The sequence below is a fragment of the Hippopotamus amphibius genome, chromosome X (genome assembly GCF_030028045.1).
Source record: "Hippopotamus amphibius kiboko isolate mHipAmp2 chromosome X, mHipAmp2.hap2, whole genome shotgun sequence".
NCBI lineage: Eukaryota > Metazoa > Chordata > Mammalia > Artiodactyla > Hippopotamidae > Hippopotamus > Hippopotamus amphibius.
This window is the reverse complement of record NC_080203.1, coordinates 67325617-67335973: the sequence shown is the minus strand read 5'-3', so window position 1 is coordinate 67335973 and position 10357 is coordinate 67325617. Positions and strand designations below refer to the sequence as shown.

Below are 10357 nucleotides of genomic sequence, written 5' to 3'. Positions count from 1 at the left end.
GAAAGAATAGATTTAATTCCTGCAGGACATGAAAAAGGATGAAGTCCAACAATTCCCTTAACTTTTTCAAACAAGGATCCCTCTTTTAAACAAAAAGCAACATGCAAATGGAAAGATAGAGAATCATGACTGTGTGGGTCATGGCAATTCACTTGGCAAATGCAAAAACAAAAATAACAGAAGTTAAAAAAATTTAAAAAGTCTTCAGAACCTGTTTCTTTTTCTTGGCATTCATTTATTTAATATACTGTATCTGTGACTGGAGGATGCTTATAAGATGATCTTGTTTTAACACTAGCTGTCACAGCCAGCCATCAATTTAGATCAAGTTTTGAAAAATATTGTCAAAAAATAAGTAAATGACTCAACACTTGAAGAACAGAATTCATATAGCAAGTATTTCCAAAATTTCTCAATCCTATTACACCAAGAGTTACTATTGGCCTTCATTTAATGGAGGAGTAACTGGCTTCTTAAATCTTACATCTTCTGAGGTAGAAACTACTTCATCTTTGGCTGGTGATGCTTTGATTTATAGTGGCGTTTGAATAGGAAATATTTCTACTGTGGTGGACTGAGCTAGACTTGGCAAATATAAACTTTTTCTTGGAAGCTTATTTTCCAATTCTGCTTTAACTTGATACTCTAATTCTTGCCATTTTTTCTTCATTTTTCTTTTTGCTATCTTTTCCTGAAATTGTTCTTTTTGCATTTTTCATCCAATGGGTGACTGCTCAAGTTTGAAAGGTTTTACCCATTAATATCCTTCTCCTGTGCCAAAGAGCAGTATATATTTGCTCTTCATTTTCAAGCATAGATTGTGTGCCATGATGTAAGAAATAAGAATCATCACTTGTACCCATAGACCGTAAAACCCTTCCGCTATGAGTGGTGCAGTGATGATTTTGAGTTTTGATTGCACTTAATATACTTCATAGTAACTTTAAGCCTCCAGTTGCATTATCATTACGAACGTAATCATCACAAAGGTAACAAAAAACATACATGCCATTTGCCTCCAATGCAACAGCATGACTGCTTTCTTGAAAATGCTTGAGTGCATGTTCTTCAACATATCTTCCACAGGCAACACAGGAACAGCTAAGGCAAGCACAAATCAACTCAGTTGTATTGCAGTCCATACAATGCCGTTTCTCAGGGTTGAGGATGGAATGGTCTTGAGCAAGCCGCAACTGCCCAATGTGTCTGCACTTATCCATTGTTAGCATTTATCTAGTCTAGCTGAGAAACACATAATCCAAACAAGTCTCTGTTCACGACACTTGAAGCATCTGAAAACTTCCGAAGCCAGAGCACCCATTTTAGCACTCTTCAGTGTGAGCCCACAGCGACCCACCACTGACACCGCCCACACTGCCTCCCCCACTTTGGAATGCTGGGAGGGGGCAGGCTGCTCTGTGTTTGACTGTGGACTGATGGGTTGCCCACCTGAGGGTGGGAACCCATGCTTGGGCTCCAACTCCGCTTCAGGGTAGCATTAGCTTTTATATGTGTATAAATGCACATTTTGTCACTTTTACATGGTAGCTAATGGCTTATCAACTACTTGTAAGCTTTTATATATATGCTGAAGAGCAAGCAGTTCACTCTTTACCCGTGGCAGTTAAATAACTTTGCTATAAACACCAAATGATTTATTTTCAGAAACTCATTTCTGAAGTCATTTTTCTTATGGAAACTGTATGAATATTTGGACATTTTAGATTTAGGAAATGCTTTCATAAAAATTGGGAAAAAACAATGTAAGTCTGCATATGTACCCTCCTTATTTTGGTTACTCCAGCATGATTTGCCTTACTCCCCTTTCTAATCTCTATCAGGTCTACTTACTCAGAGTAGCATTTTATACATGAGGTTATGTTATAAAGGTATTCCTTAAGTTAAAAACAACATTAAATGTATACGTATATCCCCTTCCTCTTGGACCTCCCTCTCACCCCCTCAATTAAAAAGAAAAAAAAAAAAACACTAAAAATGTTGAAAATAAAATTGTCAAAATTACTTTTGATTTTTTTTCACATTTCTTTTACATTGCCCATAGAAACACTGAGACAAATATTATTCTGGTATACAATCCTAGGGAGTAACATGTATGTGAATATATATACCTTATAAAGTGTTGTATAGAAATTATGGTACATAATAGGGAATACATATGTGTGTGTATTTAAATTAAATGATCATGTAAAGTTGAATCCATAGAAGTTAAACATAAGTATGATGGAATTCTAAATATACTCTCCTATAGCCATTACTTTTTTTTACTTCAGGCTACAGACCAAGAGTAAAAGATCTAGCTCTTAGACTGTAGAGAAAAACAATAAGAGGCAGAAAAGTAGTGGAAAAAGAGGTCATTGCACAGTCACCAATTTCCTTTGCATAAATTATTTACCACTATCTCAACTAGAGGATACATTTTTATAAATGTGTGTGTATGGAGGGGAGACTTTTACTTCTTTGTTTTTTCCCACATTGCCTAGCACCATGCTGGACACTCACCAGGTCCTCAGTAAAGAATTGGTTGGCTTATGTCTGTCTGCCATTGACACAAAATACATTAGAGATGTATTTCTACACAGAATGACCTGTCAGTAAATATATATCCTATGTGGAGCCAAGCAGCTCCACAAGGTTACAGCAAGCTGTTAGTACACAGACAGCAGCAGTGAAGGTGGTTGTGAATGCCTGGGAGTGCCTGAGCAACAGGCCAATAGCTAGTCTGTGAGGAGGAAGTAGAATCAGTTGATTCAGAGGCAGGTCAGAGTCAAAATTTGAGTCAACATAATAGGAGAGATTGAGCAAAAGCAAACACAAGAATCAGAGACTGTCAGGGTACATGCAGTGCAGGAACGAGGGCAGTGTGCAACTGGACATGACACATAGGACAGGAACTTAGTACTATAGTTCCTTTTAAAAGCTTGATAAGCTGTGCTACAAAACTCCTGCCTTCCAAACAAGTCACTATAAAATATACTGGAATGTTAAGTGGCAACTTATTTCCATGATGACAGGGATTTTGGTGTCTGGAACATAGTAGGTATATAATAAATATTTATCAAATGAATGAATGCAGAAACATCTGTAGTGGATCTGCTAAGGGCTGATGCCTCAATAAAATGCATGCATTTTATTTCTTGCATTCATTCAACCAACTAAATAAGCACCAAAAATAATGAATTTCTAATGCAGGAAACTGAGGAAATCAAATATATACAAACTACATAATTCATATCCTCAAAGAGTTTTCTGTATCATAGGATTTTAAGGCTTACACTAAAGATACAATAAATGTGAAAATGGTGAGAGGTACAAACAAAGTGAATTGGAAAATCAGAGAAGTGGTTAACTCTAGGAGTGGATTAAAGAGAATTCTATGTCTAGTGGGTGATATTTGATTTGAATACTGAAGGACAGGTAAGCTTGATGACAATAAATAGAGGGAAAGGACAACTTAATTAGAAAGAAGGATCATCAGCAATTCACAGTAATGGGAAAATTCATGATTGCTAAACAGCTATTCATCTAGTTTGCTTGGGAATATGACATATATTGGAAACAGAATAGTGGGAGAAAAAGGAAAGGTAGAATGGGTAATTACTATGGGGATTTTCAAGCACCAGGCTAAGGAGTCTTAAATTCTACTATGGAATATTTAAAGGCTTTGGGCAAGGGACGACATAGGCAGGGCTCTTCTTTAGAAAGAATAATGTGATTATATAATCTGAACTGGAGAAAAGAGCTAGTAGAAGACAGTGTATCATGCAGAAAACAATTACAATAGCCAAGAACAAACAGACATCAAAAGTAGTGAGACTGCGGAGTGACAGCAACATGGTGGCATGAGACATTCTTCCTTTTTATCCCCCTTTTTAATCAATTAATTAAACATCCATACATGAACAAAAGCAGTTTTGTGGGGGTTTCCAGACATCATGCCTTCTCCAAGGGACTCAAGAAGAATCTTTCTCACAAGTGTGCAGTGTGAGAGTGATAAACCCCCATATGGGCTATGGAACCAGAGGAACCAATAAGACTGCCTGGACCACTCTTGCCCCTGTTACGGAAGAATTAGGTGAGTGCTGAATCAGATAGGTACTCACCCACAAGACAGAACTTGCAGAAGTCCAATACTTCTGAAGGGAGAATTCAGCACACTATTGGAAAACAACAACAACAACACCAACAACAACTAAAAAGAAAGATAGAAGTTTGGTCACAGAGGATGTGAGTTTGGTCATAGTAGAGGTAATAAGAGAAACATTCCAGGTGCTGCCCCACCTCCAAGAAGGCACTGATTAGGATTGATTTATCAGGTGGAGGCAAGTGTCCTGCAGGGAGAAAGGAGGGCAGTGAGAGAGGGCCTGACTGTTCCAATCTGGGTGGAGGCAGTTGGAAAAACCAATTTTTCTTCATCAGCACCAAGAGTACTAAGATGAGAGCTCTGCCACTGGGGGGAGGAGATCACTGAGAAAGAGGGAAGTTTAAAAACTCAAATGACCTTGAAATGATTGCACTCTACAGAAAATTCACCCACGCTCCCAGAGGCACAAGATTTTCCTACCATGTTGATGGATGTGCCAAACACACAAAGTGCTACACTCACACTTCCCTTCACTCTGCTGCTGATTCACTATACATGCTCCCAAGTGTGTCATAAGAGTGAGCTCTAGTAAACAAGGAGTATGCTCAGAAAATAGGCCACAGTTGATAAGCAAGGGAGAAAGCACTTACTTGTCCTACAACACCACTTTCTGCAATAAAAAAGAAATTTCAAATCACCAGGCTGGTGAATCATAAGAACCAAAGAGAACAAAAAACTTACTTAAACTGGTATCTGCTACTTCAAATGTGAAAACAAAAATGTGTAGCTACAAACAAAATGAAAAAAAAAAAAAAAATCAAGGAAATATGGTACCAAAAAACAAAATGGCAGTTCTCCACAACTGAACTCAAAAGCATTAAATATCACAATCTAAATGGTAAAGAATTCGAAGTAACTGTTATGTGAAAAATGTCATTGATATTTTGATAGGGAACACATTAAGTGTAGAGTGCTTTGGGTAGCATGGACATTTAAACAATATTAATTCTTCCTATCCAAGAACACAGGATAACTTTCCATTTCTTTGTACCATTTTCATATTCCTTCATCAACGTTTTATAATTTCCAGAGTCTAGGTATTCACCTCCATGGGGAACTTTATTCTTAGGTATTTTATTTTATTTTTTAACACAATTGTAAATGAGATTTTCTTAATTTCTCCCTCTTATAGTTCATTGTTAGTTTATAGAAAACCAATAGATTTCTGTTTATTAATCTGCTCTCCTGTAACTTTATTGTATTAATTTATTAGTTCTAATATTTTTTTAGGTAAAAACTTTAGGGTTGTCTACATATAGTTTCATGTCATCTATGAAACAGTGATAGTTTTACTTCTTCCCTTCTAGTTTGGATGCCTTTTATTTCTTTTTTCTTTCTGATTGCTGTGGATAAGACTTCCAATACTATGTCAAATAGAAGTGACAAGAGTAGGCATCCTTCTGTTGTTCCTGATTTTAGAGGAAAAGCTTTCAGTTTTTCTCCATTGATTATTATGTTAGCTGTTGGTTTGTCACCAAGGGCCTTTATTATATTGAGATATGTTCCCTCTATACAAAATTTGATAAGAGTTTCTATCATCAATGGATGTTGACTTTTGTCAAATGCTTTACTTGCATCTATTAAGATGATCATGTTTTTTATCTTCCTTTTGTTAATGTGGTGTATCACATTGATTACTTTGTGACTACTGAAACATATTTGCATCCCAGGTATAAATCCCAATTGAGCATGATTTATTATCATTTAATTTATTGTTGAATTTCATTTGATAATGTATTGTCAAGGATTTTTGCATCTATATTCATCAGAGATATTGGGCTATAATGTTCTTTTACTCCAGTGTGTTTTTCTGGATTTGATATCAGCGTAATTGTGGCTTCATAGAATAAGTTTGGGAGTGCTCCATCTTCTTCAAATTTTTGGAATAGTTTGAGAAGGGTAAGTATTAGTTCTTCTTAATATGTTTGGTAGAATTCTCCTATGAAGCCATCCTGTCCTGGACTTTTGTTTGCTGGAAGTAATTTTACCACACATTCATTTTCACTACTAGGGATCATTCTGTTTATATTGTATATTTTTGCCTTAATTAGCTTTGAAAGGTTTTATGATTTTTGAAATTTGCCCTTTTCTTCTAGGTTGACCAATTTGTTGGCATATAACTGTTTTTAGTGTTCTTATAATTTGTTGTTGTTGTTTTCAGTTTTCTTTTTTTTAAGCTCTTTATTGGAGTATAATTGCTTTACACTGTTGTGACAGTTTCCACAGTACAACAAAGTGAATCAGCTGTATTTATACATATATCCCCATATACCCTACCTCTTGAGCCTCTCTCGCACCCTCCCTATCCCACCCCTGTAGGTCATCACCCATCATTGAGTTGATCACTCTGTGTTATGCAGCAGCTGCCTACCAGCCAAATATTTTACATTTGGTAGTGTATATACACCAATGCTATTAGCCAGGATTTAGTAAATGAAAGGGGAGAAATAATAAATCATTCCCCAGCCAGGATTTAATAAATGAAAGGGGAGAAATTCCCTCTGCGGAGTCATTTATTATTTCTCCACTTTCATTTATTAAATCTTGGCTAAATGTTTACCAATTTTGTTTATCTTTTCAAAAATTAGCTCTTGGTATCATTGATTTTTTAAATATTTTGTGGTCTTTAGTTTATTTATTTCCTGTATGACCTTTATTATTTCCATCCTTCTGTTGATGCTGGGCTTTATATGTTCTTGTTTTTCTAATTCCTTTAGGTGTAAAGTTAGGTAGTTTATTTGAGGTTATTTTTTTTTTTTTTTTGGTTCTAGAGGTAAGCCTGTATCACTATAAATGTCCATCTTAGAAATATTTTGCTAAATCCCATACATTTTGGAAAGTTGTGTTTCTATTTTCATCTGTCTCAAGGTAATTTCTGATTTTGTCTTTGATTTCTTCATTGAACCATTTGATTTGTATTTGTGCTTTTCCAATTTTGTTCATATAATTGATTTCTAGGTATATACCACTGTGGTAAGAACTCCTGGCATTTTCCATATAACTAGAACAAATAGCTCTAAAATACATAGAGAAACATAGAAGACCCTGAATCTCCAAAGAAATCCTGAGGGGAAAAAAAAAGCCAGAGACATCACACTCCCTGACTTCAGACTATATTACTAAGGCATAGTAATCAAATCAGCATTGTACTGACACAAAAATTCACATATAGGTCAATGGAACAGAAAACAAAGCCCAAAATAAACCCACACACTTATTGCCAATTAATTTATGATAAAGAGGCAAAAATATACAATGAAAAAAACAGTCTCTTCAGGAAATTGAGGGCTCAAATCAATAAAATTAGGAATGAAAAAGTCTAGAGTACTGGAAATAAAAAAAAAAAATGTGAAACCTAATGAAATTTAAAGCTTTTGCAAAGCAAAGGAAACTATAAACAAGATGAAAAGACAATCTTTAGATTGAGAGAAAATATTTGCAAACAAATCAACAGACAAAGGATTATTCTCCAAAATGTATAAACAGTCCATGCAGCTCGATATCAAAAAACAAACAACCCAATCAAAAAATGGGCAGAAGACCAAAATAGGCATTTCTCCAAAGACATACAGATGGCCAAGAGACACAAGAAAAGCTGCTCAACGTCACTAATTTTTAGAGAAATATAAATTAAAACTACAATGAGGTATCACCTCACACCTGTTAGAATGGGCATCATCCGAAAATCTACAAATAATAAATGCTGGAGAGGGTGTGGAGGAAAGGGAACCCTCTTACACTGTTGGTGAATGTAAATTGATACAGCCACTATGGAGAGCAGTATGGAGGTTCCTTGAAAAACTAAAAATAGATTTCCCATATGACCCAGCAATACCACTACTGGGCATATACCCGAAGAACACCATAATTCAAAAAGACACATGCACCCCAATGTTCATTGCAACACTATTTACAATAGCCAGGGACATGGAAGCAACCTAATTGTCCATCAACAGATGAATGGATAAAGAAGATGTGGTATATTTATACAATGGAATGCTACTCAGCTGTAAAAAGGAATGAAATTGGGACTTTTGTAGAGACATGGCTGGGCCTAGAGACTGTCATACAGAGTGAAGGAAGTCAGAAAGAGAAAAACAAATATCCTATCATTACATTTATGCAGAATCTAGAAAAATGATACAGATCAACCAGTTTGCAAGGCAGAATTAGAGACACAGATGTAGAGAACAAACATATGGACACTAAGGGGGGAAGCGGGGTGGGGCAGGTTGGGGTGGGATGAATTGGGAGATTGGCATTGCCATATATACATTACTAATAAGAAAAAAAAGATCAAATTGTACACTTTAAATATATGCTGTTTACAATGATGACCATAGATGCAAAAATCCTTAACAACATACTAGCAAAGAAAATCCAACAGTACATTGAAAGGATCATACATCATGACCAAGTGGGGTTTATTCAAGGGATGCAAGTATTTTTAAACATTCACAAATCAATCATTGTGATACAGCATATCAACAAATTGAAGGATAAAAATCATATGATCATCTCAACATATACAGAGGAAGGTTTTTCTACAAAATTCAACACACATTTCTGAGAATAAACCCTCCAGAAAGTGGACATAGAAGGAACAGACCTCAACATAATAAAACTCATAGATGACAAACCTACAGCTAACATCATACTCAATGGTGACAAGCTGAAACAATTTCCTCTAATATCAGGAACAAGACAAGGATATCTACTCTTGCCACGTTTATTCAGCAAAGGTTTGGAAGTCCTAGTCATGGAACTCAGAATTAAAATAGGAAAAGAAGTAAAACTATCACTATGCAGATGATATAATACTACACATAGAAAATCCTAAAAAAGCTACCAGAAAACTACTACAGCTCATCAATGAATTCTGTAAATTTGCATGATACAAAATAAATACACAGAAATCTGTTGTATTTCTATACACTAATAAGAAAATTTCAGAAAGAGACATTAAAGAAACAATCCCATTTACCATCAATTCCAAAAAAAAAAAAAAAAAAAAAAAAAACCTAGGAATAAACCTACCTAAGGAGGCAAAAGACCTGTACTCTGAAAACTATAAGACTTTAATTTAAGAAATTGAATGTGACATAAACAGTTTCAAAGATATACCATGTTCTTGGATTAGAAGAATCAATACTGTCAAAATGACTGTACTACCCATGGCAATCCGCAGATTGAATACAATCCCTATCAAATGAATAACGGCATTTTCACAGAAATAGAACAAAAAAAACCTTAAAACTTGTGTGGAGACACAAAAGACGCCAAATAGCCAAAGCAATCTTGAGAAAGGAAAACAGAGCTGGAGGAATCAGGCTGGCTGACTTCAGACTATACTAAAAGCAACAGTCATGAAAACAGTGTGGCATCAAAATAATAAAAGCTGTATATGAAAAACCCACAGCAAACATTATCCTCAATGGCGAAAAATTGAAAGCATTTCCTCTAAGATCACGAAAAGACAAGGGTGCCCACTCTCACCACTATTATTCAACATAGTTTTGGAAGTCCTAGCTGTGGTAATCACAGAAGAAAAAGAAATAAAAGGAATCCAAATTGGAAAAGAAGAAACAAAATGGTCACTCTTTGCAGCTGACATGATACTATACACAGAAAATACTAAAGATGCCACTAGAAAACTATTAGAGCTAATCAATGAATTTAGTAATACAAAATTAATACACAGAAATCTCTTGAATATCTATACAATAACACCAAAAACTAAGAGAAATTAGGAAAACAATCCCACTTACCATTAGAACAAAAAGAATGAAATACCTAGGAATAGACTTACCAAAGGAGGCAAAAGACCTCTACTCTGAAAACTATAAGAATCCAGTGAGATAAATGAAAGAAGACATAAAAAGATGCAGAGATGTACCATGCTCCTGGATTGTAAGAATCAATATTTTCAAGATATTAGGCTTCAGAATATACTACAAAGCTACAGTAATCAAGACAGTATGGTATTGGCACAAAAACAGAAAGATAGATCAATGGAACAGGGTAGAAAACCCAGAGATAAACCCACACACCTATGGTCACCTAATCTATGACAAAGGAGGCAAGAATATACAATGAAGAAAAGAGAGCCTTTTCAATAAGTGGTGCTGTGAAAATTGGACAGTTACATGTAAAAGAATGGAATTAGAACCCTCCCTAACACCATACACAAAAATA

At 35.4% G+C, this 10357-nt stretch overlaps 1 pseudogene; it reads right to left on the bottom strand.

The window, feature by feature from the left end:
• Nucleotides 1–212: 212 nt before the first annotated feature.
• LOC130841331 (ubiquitin carboxyl-terminal hydrolase 44-like) lies at nucleotides 213–1229 on the bottom strand (annotated as a pseudogene).
• Nucleotides 1230–10357: the final 9128 nt, after the last annotated feature.